Source organism: Lepidochelys olivacea, assembly GCF_965140295.1.
Source record: "Lepidochelys olivacea isolate rLepOli2 genome assembly, chromosome: 2".
In the NCBI taxonomy this organism is placed as follows: Eukaryota; Metazoa; Chordata; order Testudines; family Cheloniidae; genus Lepidochelys; species Lepidochelys olivacea.
Genome location: NC_140412.1, coordinates 101,681,383 through 101,699,007, shown reverse-complemented (window position 1 = coordinate 101,699,007; position 17,625 = coordinate 101,681,383).

Sequence of the window (17,625 nt, the reverse complement as noted above, 5' to 3'; positions counted from 1 at the left end):
GAGACCTGCTTCACCCAACTCTCATGAGAGCTATTACAGCACAGGCCTCTCCACAAATATAGGAAGGCACAGGGGAGAGAAAGAGAGTGGAGAAGAACAGAACATTCTGATAAGAAAATAACAGCAGTATCTGTGCAGAAATACTGTAGGCTTGAAAATGCCTTAGAAATAAGCAACAGTAATATTCACATCAGAAAAATAGCTGACATTCAATAGACTGAAGCCTGCTTTGTGTCTTAACAAAAGTGGGCAACACAGAGCAGAGAGAGGGAGAAGTGAACTGAAGACTGACATGAAACAAGTCAGTTTGCAGAAAGCTCTAAGGTTAGCATCATTAGCAAAGGGAAAAAATGATTAGCAGTAACAAGAAGTTAAAAAAGAGATTTAAAAGGAGAGAGAAGGAACAGGGGAGAGAGGGAAGGCTTTATTTCTACCTAAGAAAAATAAGAGAGATTCCTAGAAGACATATTTGAATTCTCTGTGCTGCCTTTACACACTGAAGTTTTATGAATATTTATCTTTCTAGTGGTATTGGGAAGTGTAAATTCTTTGGCACTAGCATTCAAATCTGAGAGCAATTTCTCCTAGCTGTGCTCGTCATACACAGTGCTTTTGAGAAGTCTAAGGACAAGTGTTTCAATATATAACACACCTCCTGCATACAAGTGCTTTTTAACTAACCTGTTTCAATTCAGGGCTCTTCTATATACAGTTTTCAGATTGCTTTAACTGTATCCATTTAGAAATTTTCATTCAGACTTAGTTTCTAAGTCACTTTTGAAAACAGGACTGGATTAATATGAAACAGTATAATAGCCTTGAAGTATCATGTCAAATATTCAGTTATTAATGTCTCCACTATGCCAGTTAGGTGCTTTTTGAAAATTTTACCCCAAATAAGGTGATCATATTTCCCAAAGGGAAAATGGGACACCGGTTGGGGCTAGCATGACGGCTCCCCTCCACTCTCCCCCCAGCACGGGGCTGGCCCAAGCCACTTCTCCGAGCCCTGACCCCCATTCCCCAAGGCTGGCCTGAGCTACTTACCTGAGGCCTGCCTGCCTCCTTCCCCCCTAACCTCGTGAGGCTGGAGCTGGCCTCACTGCTTGCTCCTTGCCTGAGCCCTGCTTCCCCCCCCCCCCCGACCCCAGGGGGCTGGCATCACCGCTTGCCCTCCTCTGCACTTCACTTTGACAAAATGGGCATTTGTCCCGTTTATTCTTTCCAACTTGATCAGTTGGCAAGAAGAAATGGGACAAATGCCCACTTCTTCCAGAAAAGTTGGGATGGCTGGGACAGGGCTTAAAAAAGGGACTGTCCCAGCCAAAACGGGATGTTTGGTCACCCTAACCCCACAGAATCATTTCAGGTGGTAAATTGGGGGTCTCATTCTGGGATGCGGAAGGAGTTTCCATTCAACAAAACTGCATTGTAATCAGTGAGCCCTGAATTTTTTGGTTAGAGCCAGTGCTTAATTTGTAATGAAAGAGGTGCCAGAGCTCAAGCAATTACGTGCTGGGGCTCAAGCATTTTCTTACATTCATAACTGATGCAGCAAGCCCAGAAGTGCTGGGGCTATGAATTGCCAAGCCTAGAGGTGCCGGGGCCAGCTCAGCCCTGGCAAGACCTGGCACAAATTAAGCACTGGTCAGAGCATTTAAAAGCACTTCTGTGGAGTTATCCTGAGGGATATAAAAAAGCTGTTCCTGTGAAAGTACTCCGGGTGCTAGGATGCTTTTTAAATTTACCCTCTGGATTACAGCTGTATTAACATGGTAACATCTCTATACTCCATCTCCACTGGATTAATATGAAACAGTATAATGGCCTTGAAGTATCATGTCAAATATTCAGTTATTAATGTCTCCACTCTGCAGATTGACATGATACAGTGCTACATAAGGGCTCTGAAAGAGGTGCTATGCTGTACAATACTACGTCCAGGATTGTATATCAGTAATGCTTTCTTCTGTAGAGTTTCAAGGATGCTGATGGTGAAGATTACAATGGTGGTGCCTAGAACCCAATCTGGAAGTACAATAATCTGATATTGAACAAAACTATATGTAACTTATTTGTGCATACTATATAAAGCAGATATTTTACATATTGGACTTAGAAGAGTTCTCTGTAATGACTCATAGATATTGATTAATATGAAAGCTGCACATATGACTTTCTGCACACACATGTAACAAAGTTCAGAACTTGCCATTCTCTCTGTGTAAATGAAACAGACTCCTTTCCACATGGGATGAAACAGGTAAATAATTCCTCCTTTGCATTGCTGAGGTGAGGGTGTTCAGCTATTTTAAATGTTAGTTCCCTATAAAAGAGTGAATTTGATTTTTGTGACTGTGAAAGGTGAATAACATTGGTATGAGCCAGGCACTGCAAATAGGGGGGCGCTCGGCACCCACGGACCATGGCCATGCCCTTGCTTCATCTGAAGGCCCCGTCCCTGCTCAGCCTCTTCCCCCATGGCCCCGCCCATGCTGTGCCTCTTCTCACCCCTGCTCTGCCTCTTTCCCCGAGGCCCACGCCACTCGCTCCTCTCCACCTCCTCCCCTTAAGGCAGGAGGGGCAGAAAGGAGTGAGTGGCACGTGGGAGGCACTTGGGGGAGGGGGCAGAGAGGAGCGAGCAGTGGGTGGGCTGGCAGAGGGAGCCTCAGGGGAGGGGCAGAGAAGAGCAGGCAGGAGGCACTCGGGGGAGGGGGTGGAGCTGGAATGGGGAGAGGCAGAGTAGGGGTGTGGCCTCAGAGTGGGGGCGGGGACGCAGCGGGAGTGGAGCACCCATCAGCAAAAACAAAAGTCAGCTCCTGTGAATCACCCCCAAGAGCAGAGTAGATTTATGAGCTACATAAAGTGGGACTGTGATGTGACCACTAAACTCATCTCTAGCTGTGATCTAACATAGCATTTGATTCAAGTGCAATCCTTTTGACAGCAGCAGATCCCAGCAACTAGGGCTGGGGTCAGTCTGTTTGGGGTCCTTTTATAAAGTAAAAGAAACTATAGCTTGAGACCCCTTCCAGAGCCACACTCCTAGCAAATTAATGTACAACCTCCCTGGCCACCTTTCTAGGTGGTTCATCACCACTCACAAGCACTGAGGATATGTCTACACTGCAATGTAAGCCCAGAATTAGCAGAACTTGAGTTAGCCTGGATTTGTTAACCTAAGGCTTTAGTATCTACACTCATTTGCAACTCCAGGTTAGGAATTGTTGAACCCTGGGTCCCAACCAGGGCCAGATTTACACCTTACATGCTCCTAGACACAGCATCTTCAGCGCCTCCCGCCCACAGACACCCCACACACACTGCCCAGCGCCCCCCACACTGCCCCACCACCACAACTGCTCAGTGCTCCACACAAACCTCCCTCACTGCCCAGTGCCATCCCCTCACCTCCCAGAGGCCCCCTCAGAGGTCCCCCCAGAGATCCACTCTTCCATGCCCTGGCCCCTCTGGGAGGTGGCTGAGCCAACAGCATGGCTGGGGCCAGTCAGGGATTGCTCTGGCCCCTTGGGAGCAGCACAATCATCCAGGCTGGAGCAGGAGCAGGACCTGCCCAGGCTGGGCTCCCTCAGGACCCACTTGCCCAGCAGAGCCCTTATGTTGAACTGCTGAGCTCTTTGCCTGCCACAGGGTCTGATTCACCTTCCCTGCTGGCAGGAGTGCTCCAGCAGGGCTACGTGACGCCATCCCCCCTTAGCCGGCCCCACCCTCTGCCGGGACCGGAGCGGCAAACTGAATTTTTTTTTAGCACACAGCTGGGCCGCCCGCAGCTATGTGCTAATTGGGTTGAGAACTTTATTAACTTTTTTAACTTTTAACCCACTTTTAACTTTTAGGTACCCCTAGAACGCCTGCCCTCCTAGGAATGTGCCTACTGTGCCTAATTGGAAATACGGCCTGGTCCCAACCCGGGGCTCCAGCATCTTCACTGTATCATGCGGGCACCAGTCCAACCACCCATATCCCAGACTTCCTAGCACGCTCCCGAAATATGTCCGCTCTAGCATTTCATCCATGGTGCAGTGTGTGAAAACCTGACTGTCCATCAAACTTTATTGTTCAGAGGACAAAGAAAGTCAGCCTGGGGAATTGTGAAAACTTTTTGCTGGACTCCCAAAGCATGAGTCCCATGGGGCTGTGTCTATACTGCAAAGCAATAGGGCTGAACCCTGGGTCCCGTCTTGACTGAGGCTCAGACCCTCCACACCTGTGTGATCCTGGGACCCTGGTCAAAGCCCTGGGTTAGCACGATTTGTGTGTAGATGGAAGGAGGATTAGGCTTGAGCCTGAGTTCTAACCCTGGTCTTACATTGCAGTGTAGACATACCCTCAGAGTCCTTGGAGATACGGAACCACAAGTATCTTTGATTTGTGGAAAAGGGAAAAACAAACAAAAGAAACATAACAATCACTTGTATATTAACGTACAATAAAGTGAGCAAAGCGTATCAGGAATGTTGCCAGTCCGACAGTTCTAATGAATTAATTGTCCAGCTTGTTGAAGTCCAAGACTTGTTTAGGTCCAGGACAACTGTCCAGCTTGTTAAGATCCAGCAATCTCCATTCACCTAAACTCCCACGCACAGGTCCAATTAGACTCAGTGGTAGTGAGGGGCTGCCAGGGCTGATTTTCCTCCTCCAGTCTGATACAATTCAGTGAAGTGCACACTAGCAGGCCCAGCTCCAATGTACAGCTGCCTTGTTCAGTTTTGTGACACCAGCTCTGCTGGTGCTGGTCCAGTGACTCCTCGCTGTGAAATAAGCTCAGCACAACCAGTCCAATCCCACAGAATCACTCCACACAAATTCAGAACCTCCAAATGGGAGACAAAACCCTGTTCCTTGGGATAGAGCTCCTAGTCTCTGAACCAGAACCCTACACCCTCTCTTGATGAACCTGCATCTGTTCCCAAACCAGAGTCCACTGCCTATAAAGTCAGGGTGTCCCACTTACTCTAAGACTCACCTTACATAATTCCCATGCCTTTTCATGAGTACAAGCACAGCAACGATCCATTTTAATTTGTACCGTCAAGTGCGTGAATTAAGACAGCCATCGCTGCATATGGTTACCACTATCACCGAAAATGGAAGCTGCAGGGAATGTGTCTACAGACAAAAATCAAAGTCTATAATGCTGTAGTCCTCGTGACATTGCTCTACGGGTGCCAAAGACAGACCTGGTATCAATGAGCACATTAAAAATCTTGACAGTTTCAATTTACAACACCTATGACAATGGCTGGACATCAAATTGGGATCTGCACCCAATTGAGATGGACTGGCCGTGTAATTCATATGCCTGAGACCTGAGACTGAGAAGTTTTATATTCCAAATTAAGGTCCAGCAATTGTAAGTGTGGTGGGCAGATGAAATGCTTCAAAGACACTCACGCAAAATTTGGGCAAAATGAACATTGCCCATTGATCATATTGCATGGCACCGGACGGGTCAGTGTCTAAGATTTTGAGAAGAATTGCGCTGAGCTGCTGGAAGCACAGTGCCAGGCACAGATCAACAGGCAGCTCAATCAACACAACTAGACAATTGGCTCTGTGGCCAGCACAGTAAACGTTCTGCCCAAATTGGTCTATGGAGTCATGTGAGGATCCATTAGCACAAACTATGACTATCAACATTGTCCTCAAAATCGAGGTGACTAGCATCACATCGCATCCAATCAGACCATACACAAATTTCAACTAAAGCAACAAAACACTATATGTAGAATTTTATGATTCACGTATGAAAGTCTGGCCAAAACTGGCTTTTTCTCTTCTCCCCCATAGAGGGAGCAGAGAGCTCCATCCCTCTAAATCTTCTAGCTCTGGAGATTACACAAGTTTATAATTATGAAAGAATAGTGAACTAAGCCCTGATGCTGCAAAACACTTGGCTCCAATGGTACTATTCAGATGCTTAAAATTATGTATAAGCTTAACTGCTTTGCTGAATCAGAGCCTAATCCATGGCACCACACAGGCCTTCAGAGACTATTGTTAAAAATCAAAGAAAAGAAAATACAGAAAAATGCACTATTGATAAACCAGCAAAAGACAATCAGTGTCGATTACATGAGCCGTCAACTCCATCCTTCTCTGACTCCATGGGGTCTATCTGAATAGAGAAATCAAATTAAAAATGCCAGAGTGCCCTCTCTTCAAGAGTCCAAAGGGAGGATATATTCATCTGGATATGTTCAAATGGTATGTACAGGGAGATACCATATTATTATGTAACCGCCAACATTTGAGAGGGAGAAACTTCAAATGGGCATAAGCAAAAGCACACAACTTGAAGATGGGAGGGGTACATTAGAGGCCCACAAACCTTCTAGCGAACACATTTTTAAACTTGGAAAATAGAAAACAATAGTTGGGAATCCAATACCATAGCCTGTGGATCAGTTGGACCTAGAATATAATAACAACAACAGATTCATATAGCGCTTTTCATTGGTAAAACTTTATAATATAATAAACTTTAAACTTTATAATAACAACAACACTTTACACAGAATGTCAGTATCATTATCTTTATTTTACAGATGGAGAAACGGAGGCACAGAGAGGTGAAGTGACTAGTTCAAGGTCCCACAGCAGGTCAAGAATAAAACCCAGGTCCTCTCCTGAGTGCCAGTCCAGTACTGTATCCATTAGGCAAAACTGCCTCTCATAATGAATGAAATAAACCAAAGGAACATTGTCAGTTGAAAAATGATACAGGACTGATTTTCAAAGGTGCTGAGCACCCACAGCTCCCCTTGACTTCCGCTGGAGTGATCAGTGCTTATGGAATTGGGCCCATATCTGTTTAAAGATAAATGGTGATATCCTGGCTCCACTGAAGTCAATAGGAGTTTTGACAACAGCCTCAAAGCAGCCAGGATTCCACCCAAAATTCCTTACCCATGCTACTAATGCTACCTTTGATTATTCAAAAGGAAAGAATGGCAAAGTATCGTTTTCTCTCTCACTTAGGCTGTCTGTTTACTTTTTGCACTTCACTTGAGGCCCAATTCTGCCATCTGGAGGGGGAAAATGGGTGTTTGGCTTGGGGAATAAAAATAGATTGGTCATTTCCAATTTTCTTCTTGTAGTTACTAATCAACATCTCTTTCAGATTCTCATGCCTTAGCATGATGGTATTTGGGACATAAACAAGGTAAAGGAATGTTTGTTTAAAATAGGTATCCAATGGAATTTTTTATAATTACGGAATTGTTGCTATTTCTCTCACATTATCTAAAATCACGTTTTTCTAAAAAACTAAATCTGAGGGCCAAATTTGGTCCGGCACTGTCCCTTTAAGTTCATGAGAGAGTATTAACTTTGAATTTCTCCTTAAAGCAGTCATGGCATGATCTTACAAGACAGAATCACATGAGTAAGCCCACTGATATCAATGGGGTTTCACCAGTGTATCTTAGAGCAGAATGTGCCCCCATGTGGCTTAGTAGTGCAGCTATAATTGCAGATGGGAGTTTTTGAAGTACCTGATTCACCTGGCTGTTCACTACTATCTACAATAGCCATAGTATGCATGGCCAAATTAATCCCTGCCATAAGTGATCTGAGTGTATTTACACAACAGATGAATTTGACCCACTGACTCAAAAAGGCATTGCTCCTGGACTCAAAGGTTGCTCAAAGGTTGATCAGTCAACATTTACTCACACTTGGCAAGTGCCTCTTTAGGGAGCAGAAATTCCTGGAGCAATGCCAATCAAGATGGCTGGGCACATCAGGCCAGAGATAAATCAGGTTAACAAAATATTCACCTTAGTGAGAGGCTTTATGAAACCACTGCATGGAGAAAAAAAGCCACCATTCTCAGTGTCTGTCCAGAAATGATAATACAGTATTTTATGTATGCAAAGCAATAAATAATAAACAGTTGTCTAGTCTGCCAGGAGTTATGCTATGGGGGAGAGGGGAGGTGCCTCTTTCTACCCCTCACCCCAGATTATAAGTATTTCTTTATAAGGTTTTGTTATCATCTTCCTCTTTAAAGCCATTTAAAACAATAGTAGGAAAGCTGGAGACTGGCTCTAACTGGAAGCTAATGCAGTTTACATGTAGCAGGCATCTAATATGATGTTATTTATTCCCATAGATTTGTTTATTTTGTTTTCAATTTACCAAACCCTGTGATACATTCCCAAAGGTGCCTTGTTGTACAATACATTGCACACTGTAAGATATTCAGTCTAATTCACTCTTTGTTTTGTTTCAGTTCAGTTACATGAGGGCACAAATATGTCCGTGTTATATCTTCTCCTGTGACTGATGTTGCAGACTATTGCCATAGGGTTTTGTGAAATGGGATCTTAGTTAACCTAGGGTATTGTCTTTGTAGTGCTAAATTCCTATTTGCAAACATAATGTTCTGGCATTGATGCAACAGGGGAACATCAGTGATTAAAAAAAAAAAGACGGTATGTATGTGTTTTCCATAAACTTCAATTCAGAAGATTTTTTTCTACTGTATATTTGATCTGTGAGATGTTTATAACATATTGCATCATGTCACATCGACGTCTTTAGCCAGTCAAGCCAAATATTCATAAATCCCATGTGCCCAAACATAAAATGTACAATGCTAAGTAGAAAAGTACCTGATATTTTTAAAGCATTCACAGAAATGTATTTATAGTCTTTAAGCACACACACACACACAGAACAGATTTTGAACAAATTGCCTCTTCATAGCTTTTCCTCAGCCAGGAAAGATGGTATCATTTAGAAATCAATGGACTTCCTTTACACTTTGTTGAAAGCTCTCATGTTTTCATTTTTCTTTTATTTCAGAAACGTGTTGTTGCTCAGTACATTGAGAGTTCCTTGTCTGAGGAACTATTACAGGCTCAGAAATTCCAAATTGGCTGATATCACAAGCTGCAATACTCAGAGACTTTGATAAAAACAGGATTTGGGAGAGATGTGATGAGATCGTGTGCAAATGAAGACATGGTTCAGATTCATTAATAAAACACCCCTTTGCCAGCAGTCATTGGGCCTGATTGATCTCAATGACTGCCATTTTTATTTGGAGCAACTGAACAGAGTGTAAGAAAGACAAGGTGGGTGAGGTGATATCTTTTATTGGAACAACTTCTGTTGGTGAGAGAGATAAACTTTCCAACTTACACAGAGCTCTTCTTTAGGTCTGGAAATGTACTCAGAGTGTCACAGGTAAATACAACCTGGAACAGATTGTTTAGCATAGGTAGTTAACACATATTTCAAAGGCCCATTCAAGGTGAAGTAGCTCGTTAACACCTCTCCACTCATAGGAGGGGAAGGAAAAAAGGCTGGGGGACTGATTAAGAGGGTTACAGATTGGTGTAATAAGGCATAAATCCAGTGTGTCTATTCAGTCCATGGTTTTTAGTGTCTAGCAAAGTTATGAATTTAAGTTCCCAGGCTCGCCTTTTGAAAATGTTGCACAGGTTTCCTTTGAAGATGAGGACAGAGAGGTCAGATGTAGAGTGATGGGTTTGTGAAAAGTGTTCAGCCACAGGTGACAGGGTGGTTTTGTCTTTATCATTTTTCTGGGTGAGTTCATTCAAAAGCACAGTGACTGCCTGGTTTTACCCACATAGTTGTTATTGTGGCATTTAGTGCACTGGATGAAATACATAACATGTTGTGATAGGCATGTGTAGGACCCATGGACCTTGAAAGGTGTTTTGGGGAGAGGCATTGACCATCATTACAATGGAGCTATGTCTACAGGTTTTGCGTCAGTTCTGGTGCCAGGGTCTGGTTCTGCTTTGAGTTGGTGTGTTCTGGTCCGTGGGACGCTTGCTTCTGAAGATAAGCTTGCCAGCTTGGAGAGGTTGGGGATTGGTTGAAAGCCAGAAGAGGGGTTTCATAAAATGTTTTCATGATGTAGTTCCTGTCAAGTATGGTGGTAATTGTTTGACGATACCACATATGGGTTCCAGTGTGGGGTGGTAGGTGACAACTAGGAGTGTGTGGTTAGAAGGGGTTTTATTTCTGCATTGAAGCAGGTTCTCTGAGGGTATTTGGGTGGCCCATTCCATGATGCAATCTACTTCTCTGGTGGAATGTCCTTGTTTGGTGAAGGTAGTTTTAACTGTGTTAAGGTGTATATCCCAGATTTTCTCCTCGGAACATATTCTGTGGTATCTGAGTGCCTGTCTGTAGATAACAGATTTCTTGGTATGTTTGGGGTGGCTACTGGATCTGTAAAGGTAGATGTGGTCATCCATGAGTTTCTTGTATATGGTTGTCTGTAGGGTTTCATTGTTGAAGCTGATTGTGGTGTTCCCATATGATGTTGATGCTGCAGAGTTTCTGGAGGAAGTTGGTTGTGTCCTGGAGGAAGCCAGCCCTTTGTGTAGTGACTGGTTTGAGGATGGTTTCTATGAGTTCTGATATTCCTTCAGTAAGAGTGCTGTGGCCAGATATGATGGGGTTTGTCTGGTTTCCCTTGTTTGTGTATCTTGGGAAGCATGTAGAAAGTCCCTGGGAGGGGTTCATAGGAGATGAGTTGTAGAGTTTCTCTTGAAGTTGTTTGGGGAAGGATTTAATGATATCCTTAACTTCCTGAGTAAATTGTGTTGTGGGTTCTTCTCTGAGTTCTTTATAGTAGCTGGTACTGGAGAGTTGTCAGTTGATCTCGTTATTGTTGTCTTCACAGTTAAAGACTACAATGGCACCTCCTTTGTTTGCAGGACTAGAATGTAGTTACGCTAGGCTACAACTAGCATGAGATAAGAATCAAGTCCATTGTATTTACTGGGTGGCACCTACAAAAGTCAGACTCTTGCTTATGATGGGTATGTTTCCATAACATCATTTAAAGTGGTTTAATTTTCACTTCAGTGAGCTTTCAGAATGATTATCAGAAAGGTTTTCTTACAGAAACTGCTTGGGAAAAAAACCCACTCAGATCTCATGTACAGCCACATGCTTTCAAATGTGCACATATTACACTGCGGTGAAGAGAAACTAAGTTTTACTCTTAATTACCAATGAAAATTCATTGCACAATTAGATGGCTCCCAATCACCAGTTTGTGCTGCAGCAAACTGTGTATCTCTCTGGCAAGTACAGCCGAAGAAGCACTTGTGAGCTGCCACTTATCCTATCAGTTAGCTCTTACTCGTGAGGCTGAATGCACCTGTTTGGGTTGCAACTGAGAAAGAGCTTTCAACAATTGGCCTCAAAAAGTTTGTTGTTTTTTTATTATTATTACAAAACGTACAAACACAAAAACCAACCCACTATGGAACCAATGAGAAAATTGAACTATTGCAAATCAGGAGTGGCAGAAGCAAAAGGCAATATTCAGAATGAGATGAGTGTGACGGGATCCTGGCGGTACAACCTGGAACTGTTAGACCACTATGCCCCCTTAACTCTCCAGCCTGTCTCTCATGATGCTTTGCTAGTGATATGCAGCAAATATCTCCAGGGGCTGTGATCACTCAGTCAACAACATTAATGGACACACACAGCTAAGTTGCATGAATGCTTTCTAAGCCACTCATGAACTATACAGAGGGAGACACCAGCAAATCCTCCCAGCCTTCTGCCTTCCACCCAGAAATATACCGTCTTACACTGCTCAAGACCATCTCTTGAATAATGCAAGCTCATTAATTAGTTCGCCACTTTGTCAAAAGATAGTGGACATGTACCAGCCTTTGTAATCAGAGCAGAGTCCCCAAGCACTTTAGACAAACTCACTGGTAAAGATAAAACATTAAAATAAGTTTATGGACTACAGAATGATAGATGTTAAGTGATTGTAAGTGGTAGGCAAAAAAGTTCAGAGAGAGTTACCTAAGAAATAAAAGTAAACACGCATTCTAAATCCTAAACTTTATCAGACTCAGTAAGATTTGAATCAAATAGCTTTTCTCACCCCACTGGATGTTGCAGGCAGGTTACAGTTCTTAATACACAGGCTGAATTTCCTTCTCCGCCTGGGACCAGTCTCCCCTGCTCAAAGTCTACGTCTTCCCAACATTCCTGTTGCCTTCAGAATAGGTTGGGGAGGACAGAGGTGATTGCATGATGCTACTCTCCCTTATTCTATACTCACAATTCATGTCCCTGGAAAAATACTGGCCCAGACATGTCCTGGTGGGCCTTGCTGAGTCACAGAGTTGAGCAATCCCCATTCTGTGGTACTTGCGCAAATGTCTCTTTCTGAATCGTAAATCTTTTGTTTACAGTTCCCCTGCCGGTCAATGGCTGGTGATGGTTGTTTAATGCCCACCAGGGTGTGGGTCACCTACTTGTTGCCACTGGAGAGCTAGCTGTGGGCAGCTCCCAGGCTCACAACGTATTTCAATAACAACCCATATAGCAAAATCTCATAAGTTCATACACAATAACAATATACATGTCTTGACAGAACAATGAATTTCAGCAGATTATAACCTTTCATAGGATACCTTACAAGGCATGCTTTGTATGACATGTCACAACAATATACAAATGATGAATATGGGGGTTACAGGGTGCTACTTTGAGGTACAGGGCGTCACAATCAGTTATTATTAGTAGTATTGCAGTAGTGCTTTGAAGGAGAGTTTGCTTATCTTGTACAGGAACTGGAGTTCTCTGAGATGTTTTGTCCCCATAGATGCTCCATGTCAGGAGGTGCATGTGCCAGGCACTCTTGATTAAAGCTTTTGTCATCCATGTCTGCAGGTCCACATATGCACCCTACACGTCCCTGTGCTCTGGTATGAGGGCATTTGAGGTAGACATGGTGGCAAAATGAGGACAGACAGAAGCATGGAATTAAGTGGCAGGCTGCAACTTTTATTAAACTGCTGGAATGGAGCCAAAAGAGGCTCCACATTGTCCTCTCTCCAGGTTATATCCTGGAAGCTGAGGAATACTGGTCAATCAGCACCCCTCTTTCTCCCCCACCCCCCACCCCCAGCTGGACAATGAGTGCCAGAGACTCCTGGGGTGAGGAGCTACCTGGTGTGCCTCAGCAAGTGTCTCCCTCCCTCACTGTTGTGACTGTCCCCCTTTACTGTTGGCCCCATCAAGTTCCCCCACCCACTGAGACTGGTGGGTGGCATACAGGCAGGGGCAGACCTGCAGCCACTCCAGTTGCTGCTCAGTCAGGAAGTCCAAAAAGAATGACTCCAAAGCAGAGGGGAAGGACTGAGGGTAGTGGATTACTCTGAGGCAAAACATCTCAAAGAACTCCAGTTACTGCCTAAGGTAAGCGAACTTTCCTTCTGCTTTGGGTTGTTCTCCCTATGGGTGCGCCACATCAGGAGAGTTCCAAGTAGTACCTTGTATACAGAGGAGGGTTTTGAGGAGGCGGATTTAGCATGGACTGTAGAACAGTCTCACCTCTAGAACAGCTCTAGAAGTACACACAATAGCATAGTTTTGGGAGAACATGTGTACCGAATGCCAGATGGCAGCCTTGCAAATGTCCAAAGATTAAATATGTTCTTCAGTAAATCCACAGAGGTAGACTGGGCCCTGGTGGAAAGTGCTATCACCCTAGCTGGGAGCTGTGCTGCTGAGGCTGTATAGCATGTCAGGATGCATCCCAAAACCTATTTTTACAGGTTTTGGGTGGAAATCGGGTGCCCTTTCATTCTTTCCATGATGGAAGTAAAAAGTGTTGGAGAACCCCTGAAGGGCTTAGTCCTACTGAAGTAAAAGGTAAAAGGTCATCTTACATCCAGTGTGTGGAAACGAGCATCCTCTCTCAAGGAATGAGGCTTGGGGAAAAACAGTGGTAGATTAATGTCCTGATTAATGTGAAAATCTGATTAAACTGTAGGTAGGAAGTAAGGAGGAGGATGTCAGCCATAAGGGCTCCTACTTCTCCTACTCTTTTGGCTGAGGTGATGGCTATGAGGAACAACGTCTTAAAGGTCAAACAAAGAAGGGAACATCTTCCCATGGGTTCAAATGAAGGTTTTCTCATTGTATTTAGGACTAAATTGAGGTCCCATGGTGGAACAAATTCTTTGATGGGAGGAAAAAGGTTAAGCAGACCTTTAATGAATCTCACAGGATTTGGGTGAGCAAAGACTGAAAACCCCTTGATAGGGTAATAGCAGCCAGATGAACCTTAACTGAACTCAGTGATAAACCCATGGTTTTTACATTTAGCAGATAATCGATAATGTGCATGAGGAGACACTTGAGAGGAGGTATGAATTGTTGGGCCCACCATGCTTGGAGATGCTTCCAGTTCTGCAGGTCCTTTTGCCTTGGGCTGTAAAGTCTTGGAAATGAGCATCCCAGGATAGCAGGGAGGCATTTGTGGTGATTATCTTTGTGGGGCTAGGACCTGAGAATGGAAATGCCACACAGACCTTTAGAAGATCTTTCCACCAGTTGAGGGAGTCAAGGACCCTCTGAAATATCGACACCCACTTGGACAGGTTGTGCTTGTTGGGTAAGTAGGCAGACCTAAGCCAGGCTTGGAGGCATCGGAATTGGAGTCTTGCCTGGGGTGATATGAATGTACAGGCTACCATGTGGCCCAGGAGTTGAAGACAAGCCCTTGCTGTGGTTTGTGAGCTCTGCTGTAGCATGGGAAAGAGGCTGGACACTATAGCAAACCTGTCTGGGGGAAAGTATGCTTTGGAGGTGGTGGTGTCTTAAGTGCCTCTGATTAAATCTATTCGCTGCACAGATCTGAGCGTAGACTTTTCCACATTGAGATGAAGACCAAAGGAGTGGAAGAGGTATAGGACCTTGTTGGTTGCTGACTGCATGTTGAGGAAAGAGCAACCCTTGAGGAGCCAGTCATCCAGGTAGGAGATGATGATTATTCCCACCTGACAAAGATGGGCTGAGAGAGCCAAAAGGCGCTTTGTATAGACCCTTGGGGGAGGCAAAAGGCCAAAGGATAGGACACAGTATTGGTAGTGGTGTTTGCCCATGACAAACTGTAGGAAGCATCTGTGACAAGGGTGCATAGCTATATGAAAGTATGTATCCTGGAGGTGAAGGGTGACAAACAAGTTCCCTGGAGGCAAAGATGGAAAGTAGCTGCCAGGTTACTATTCTGAACTGCTGAAAGAAGACTAAATTGTTCAAAGGCCTGGGGTCCAGAACTGGTCTGCACTCTCCTCTTTTCTTGGGAACCAGGAAATACCCGGAGTAGAATCCTTTTCACACAAAGTCCAATGGAATGGGTTTGATTGCCCCTAGGAGTAGGAGACGTACTTCCTGTTTTAAGAAAACCTTATGAGAAGGGTCCCTGAAAAGGGACACAGAGGGAGGTTGGAAGGGAGGGATGTAGCTGAATTGGATGGAATAGCTTCCTTCTAGGACCTATCCATCTGAGGAGATGACCTCCCGGAAAGGTAGGAAAAGGGAGAGATGGTCTTCATAGAGATGATGGAGGGTGGGTTGGTGCAGTGTATGATCCAGAAAGATGAGTGATTCGTGACCCTTGGATCAAAAAGGACACTGAGAAGAAGTAGCCAACTCCAGTGTCAATGTGGAAGTTGACCCCTTCCTAAGAAGTCTGGGCCTCTGTCTGGAAGGTTTGGTCAGTGTCTTGGTTTGTTAGTGTACTGGGTGAGACCACTAAGCTGTCTGTGATTTGCTGTATTTTCTTGTGGCAAGTGTGCACATGCTCAGGGAATACAAAGTCACCATGGAGTCTTTGAGGGAGCAGAGGGATCCATCCGTGGCTTCACTGAAGAACTTAGGCCCTTAGAAGGGAAGGTCATCCACAGTGTTTTGTACTTCCTGGGGAAGGACAGAGGATTGCAGCCATGATGGTCATTGCATGACTATACCTGTAGTCACTGAGCACAAAGCTGTGTCAGCCATGTTAAGTGAAGCCTCAAAGGAAGCCTTAGCAATTATCTAGCCTTCTCATGAGAGCCTGAAATTGCTTCATCTGGTCTTGAAGCAAATGTTCAATAAAATGAGAAAATTTGGAGTAATTTGTGAAGGCCTGATAGGTGGCAATTCTGAATTGTAGAGTGGCCAAGGAATAGTTTTTGTGGCTGAGAAGATCCAGGCATTTGAGTTCCTTGTTGGAAGATATTGATCTAAATCACTATGGTCTGCTTCTTTTATTCACAGTTCCAATGAGCAAAAAGGTAGCATGGGAGAAAAGATACTCTACACATCCTTGATAGAAATACAGTACTTTTTATCAGCTTGCTTACAAGCAGGAGGTATGGTCACTGGTGTTTGCCAATGATGATAGGGGCCAGTGATGATAAAGCATCATTGATGGGCAAAGGCAATCTTGTCCTGGAAGAAGTACATAAGACAACTAGCAGGGAATGCTAAGGTTCTTGTATCTCCTCCAGTAGGATCTGCAAGGTTTCTGAGATCATTTCCATGAGATCCTAAAAGGCCTTGAAGTAATCTGGTGGGGAGGAGGATTTGTGATAAAGGGATGTCTCCTTTTTTTTGCCTGGCTTCTGCTCCTCTGGAAGTTCTTCCTGAGGGCAAGGATCCAAAGGGTCCAGTAACTGTTGTTCCTGGCAGGATCTGTTGTACGAGGGCACCCTGTGGAAGTGTTCATCGTAGGGGGACCAAGGGTTCAAAAAATTGCACTAGGGTGGGGCAAAAAGAAAGGGAGCAGCACCACAGGAGTGTCCTTGCCAGGGCTGACAGGTCAGTCATCTGCTGGGGGTTTGTCCTTGGGATGCATCTCAAGGAAGGGAGGCTGGAAGGGAAAGATGTGGAGTCCCGTACAAATACATCTGAGGCTGAGAAAATGTCCTCAGTCTTGTCCAGAGGAGAAGCAACAGGTGTTGGTACTGGGAGTCGTGTCAGTACTGGAGGTCAGGGAGGGACTGGCAATTGCATTGGTATTGGTGGCCAAGACTCCGTGATAGTGCTGGAGTAGCTTGGCTCCAGGGGGGCATGTCAGTATCACCAGGAAATCCCACTCTGTATGCCCCAGCAGAACGACTTCCAAGATTTAGAGGTCCTAGAGAGAGGAATCTGGATGATACCTAAGGGTACTCCATGCCCTCTTTAGCATGGTCTGAGAAGGATAGTACCGAGGACAATGATTTTGAGATCTTGTTCTTAGAGGAGTCCTTGGTTCCAATTCCAGTACAGATATCAGTGCCGCGCAAGGTAGCGTGTTGGGAAGCTTCTTGGTATGCAGCATGCTGGAGGTCTTTTTAGGCAGTACCAGGATCTTGGTACCAGAGGAGGTAGAAGCCTCAGCAGTACCTGTCCAGGCATACAGAATCTCCTTGCACCGTGGTCGAGAGGATGACTTTCTCCTTTTCTTGGTCTCTCTGTCCAGGGACTGGGGTCTCTTCTTTTTAGCTAGTCTCAAAGGCTCTCTGCTTACAAGAGGTGAGGCAGGTGCAGTCACGGGAGCTGATGGATGGTGGGACAGAAGGGTGACTCAGACCCCATGGCTCTCAGGAATGCTTTAAAAGAAGCAGTTTTAATCTATCCTCCCTCAGCTTTCTGGATCTGATCTTTGTGGATCTTTGAAACTGGAGAAAACCTTGGACTTGGAATAGACATGAGACTCTCCAAGGCAGCGGTGGCAGCTGGAATGCCTGTTGCTGAGGAGGAAGGATTTGTGGCAGGTCTGGAAGGATTTGAAGTCTAGGATCTTAAGCATAATCTGTGAGGAAA